Source organism: Hibiscus syriacus, unplaced genomic scaffold, assembly GCF_006381635.1.
Source record: "Hibiscus syriacus cultivar Baekdansim isolate YM2019G1 unplaced genomic scaffold, ASM638163v2 tig00111095_pilon, whole genome shotgun sequence".
In the NCBI taxonomy this organism is placed as follows: Eukaryota; Viridiplantae; Streptophyta; class Magnoliopsida; order Malvales; family Malvaceae; genus Hibiscus; species Hibiscus syriacus.
In genome coordinates, this window is record NW_024062980.1 from 9741943 (window position 1) to 9745725 (window position 3783).

A 3783-nucleotide genomic window follows, 5' to 3' on the forward strand; every position below is an offset into this window, starting at 1 on the left:
TCTTATAATATACGATTTTAACCAACTTTTTTTGGATTTGCCAAAATGACTAACTAAATCGCAATGCGATCGATAATTCGCAACGCGATCTCCGGTATCGCAAACCAGTTTCCAGATTCGTAACGCGAACTTCGACTATCGCATTGCGATTTACATATTCGCATTGCGAATTGCATTGCGATAGTCCAAGTTCGCGTTGCGATAGTCGAAGTTCACGTTGCGATTTATTACAAATTTGTTGCGATAGTCCAAGTTCGTTGCGATAGTCGAAGTTCGCGTTGCGATTTATTCCAAATTTGTTGCGATAGTCCAAAATCGCAACGACTGGTGGTATTGCATTTGTTTCTTAAAAATTTTCTCTAAAAAGATTGTATTCGCGCGGACGTGTCGAAGACACGTATTACCACGACCACGACCACGACCACGAGACGAGACGGACGGCGGCGGCGGCGACGCGCGAGAGTCCCCCTTGTTCTCTATCACTCAACAAGGAAGTGGAAAAGCCAAGCCTTAAATACCATTCCCAATAGTGTTTCCAATACTATGTGAGATTGAGCATTACCAACACTTGTTTCCAATACTATGTGATTATTCAGGAAACAATTAACAATCATGCACCTTAAAACAACTGAATCAGCAACCAATTGCATTAGTATTATACGATTAAATATGTCATAATTAAAAGTCAATCTACAATCAATCGCGATTATTACAATTTTAAGCAAAACATTCAAAAAAAATTGCATCACTCGCGAGAATAAAAAAAAATTGTTATCGTGCAATTACAATCAATTGAAAATAAATTATAATTTCATGAAAACTAAACGAACTACAAATACTTTTCATACAAATACTAAAGTCATTAACTATAATTCACAAATAATATCACTATTTAAGGCTCAATCCCACATAGTATTGAGAACAAGTGTTGGTAATGCTCAATCCCACATAGTATTGGAAACACTATTGGGAATTGTATTTAAGGCTTGGCTTTCCCACTTCCTTGTTCAGTGATAGAGAACAAGGGGGACTCTCGCACGCCGCCACCGCCGCCGTCCGTCTCGTCTCGGGTCGTGTTCGTGGTAATACGTGTCATCGACACGTCCGTGCGAATACTATATTTTTAGAGAAAATTCTTAAGAAACAAATGCAATACCACCAGTCGTTGCGATTTTGGACTATCGCAACGAGTTTGGAATAAATCGCAACGCGAACTTCGACTATCGCAACGAACATGGAATAAATTGCAACGCGAACTTCAACTATCGCAACGAACTTGGAATAAATCGCAACGCGAACTTCGACTATCACAACGCGAACTTGGACTATCGCAACGAATTTGGAATAAATCGCAACGCGAACTTCGACTATCGCAACGAACTTGGACTATCACAACGCGAACTTCGACTATCGCAACGAACTTGGAATAAATCGCAACGCGAACTTGGACTATCGCAACGAATTTGAAAAATCACATTGCAATAATCGAAGTTCGTGTTGCGATAGTCGATGTTCGCGTTGCGAATATGAAAACTGATTTGCGATACCAGAGATCGCGTTGCGAATTATCGATCGCATTGCGATTTAATTGGTCATTTTGGCAAATCCAAAAAAAGTTGGTTAAAATCGTATATTATAAGATATTTTTGGTCACTGAGGTTATTTTCTCTATTATAAATTACATTAAAAAGTCTATGTTTTACAAATTAAAATAATACCCCATATATTTTTACAAATTAAAATAAAAAGTATCCAAATTTGCCTATGAATGGCTTCGCAACTCTTGCATGAGTTACATCTCCTCTCACACCTTGGCAGCCTTGAACCTATATACGATCTCAATCTTGCCTTCTCTTCATTCACTGTCTATCCAAAGTAAAAAGGGAGAATATTCTCAAAATCCATTGTATTTAATTATAGTACTCAGAGAAAGAAATATGTGTATTTCAAGTTAACTAAAATGAGAAGAGGCTTACCTGGGAAAAGCTATCAGATTTTGGATTTGATCCATCTGTAAAAACAAGGTAGGAAACAAGAAATATACTTCAAAACCAGAACTTAAAAACAGAGAAATACAATGTAAATACAAATAACAAAACAACAAAACTAAACAGAGAAATACAAAGTAAATATATATACATAGACAAATCTGGATATTGAAAACATGATAAATTGAAAACAAGGTAGGAAGATTCTGGTGAGAAAACTAGAAAGCCTGTCACCTCAATTGTATCAGCATACAGGTTACTCAAACTATCTGTGAAGGTGCAACTATTTGTTTATTTTATGCTTAAATATGCAATTGAAATATTGCTTGCTGAAGGAAGTGTCATCACTGCGTATTAATTTATATGGTCAACCAATAGCGTGGCCATCTTTCTTGCATGTCTTGGGCTAACAGTGCTTCCAGTAAACATAATTGTCGGAACCTACGTCAGCAAAATGTTCGAAGAAAAGTAAGTTCAAATATGAAAATAAGCATATTAACGGTCCCATTGAGCTCATGTGGACATGATGGTAAAAAATAAGCTCCGAGTTTACCACAAATGGATGGTATACATGCTATTTAAATTTATTGCAGGCAAGTTCTGTTGGCTTCTGAAATCATGGTTTTGGTTGGCATTCTCCTAAGCTTCCATATTGGAATTCCTTACTCTGTGCCTCAGTATGTTGGCTCTGCACTCATCACTTTTGTATCTGCGGAAGTGCTTGAAGGTGTTAACTTGTCGCTCTTGTCGCGTGTAATGTCGTCTAGGCTTTCTCGTGGAACTTACAATGGAGGGCTTCTTTCAACAGAAGCAGGAACCCTAGCTTGAGTGATTGCAGATGGAACTATAACAGTCTCTGGCTACTTGGGTGTGTCTAGGCTCTTGAATGTTACCTTAGTTCCTTCATTATTCATCTGTATCTCCTCCATTGTTGCCACCTGCGTTACTTACAATTCTCTTTACTAACACTTTTTGTATGTAAATTTCTATTGCCAATTATAGCACAAGAAGACATTTAAAAAAAACAAGATATATCCAGACATCAAATCTGCTAGACTGAAAACATACCCACACTAACCCATAGTACTAATTGTTCGTAAACATAAAGCACCAGACAACCACAATTAAAGAGTCGGGCACCTTTATTGGCACTATTAACAAAATATCAGTAAGCCATCAAAAAGATAGAAAAATAATTTCAGCAAAAGACATTATAATAGCATGAAGCTCTATTCAAAGTACACTACAATCGTCAACAAAGAAACAACCAGAACAAACATAGGCATATGAATAAAGGACAAATCAATGGCGTGCCCTGAGTAATAATTTTTCTTTCGGCAGATAAAATTCAACCATACCATTCAAAGAAAAGCCTAAGATCTTTCGGGCTAGCATCGATAGGGAGATTGCGAATGAGAAAATAAAAAAGAAGAGGGAATCAGTGACGATGGGTCGGTGGTGATCACGAGGTTCATTGACGTACCTCTTTCTTGCACGTGTTTGAATCTGGCTACGACGATGAGGACTATAGCTTCTTCTCTGACTGCCCCCCAATCCCTTGAACAGAAGATAACAAAATGTGAGAAAAAGAGCGAAAACACTATTCTTTATCTTCAGGAATAATAGGTAGGGTTAACTGCAAGGTAGGCCATCAAATTCTTTAGGGTTAACTTTTCATAATTTTCATTTTCAACCACTAGATTTAAGTTTTTATAATTCAGTCCATAAATTTTATGTTTCTCACATTTAACTCCAAGTATTATAAGCACACTTAACTCCCAAATTATCATGATTG

At 37.1% G+C, this 3783-nt stretch overlaps 1 long non-coding RNA gene across 4 annotated transcripts; it reads right to left on the minus strand.

The window, feature by feature from the left end:
- Window positions 1–1753: 1753 nt before the first annotated feature.
- On the minus strand, window positions 1754–3581 carry LOC120152687. 4 transcript variants are annotated; one of them, XR_005518703.1, is made up of 4 exons: window positions 3472–3581; window positions 2560–2926; window positions 1977–2429; window positions 1754–1866 (listed from the first exon to the last, which is right to left on the minus strand). It is a non-coding gene; the product is annotated as an uncharacterized LOC120152687 (long non-coding RNA). The 4 variants fall into 4 exon arrangements; XR_005518705.1 differs by having other exon boundaries at window positions 2542–2926; XR_005518704.1 differs by having other exon boundaries at window positions 1977–2011; window positions 2223–2926.
- Window positions 3582–3783: the final 202 nt, after the last annotated feature.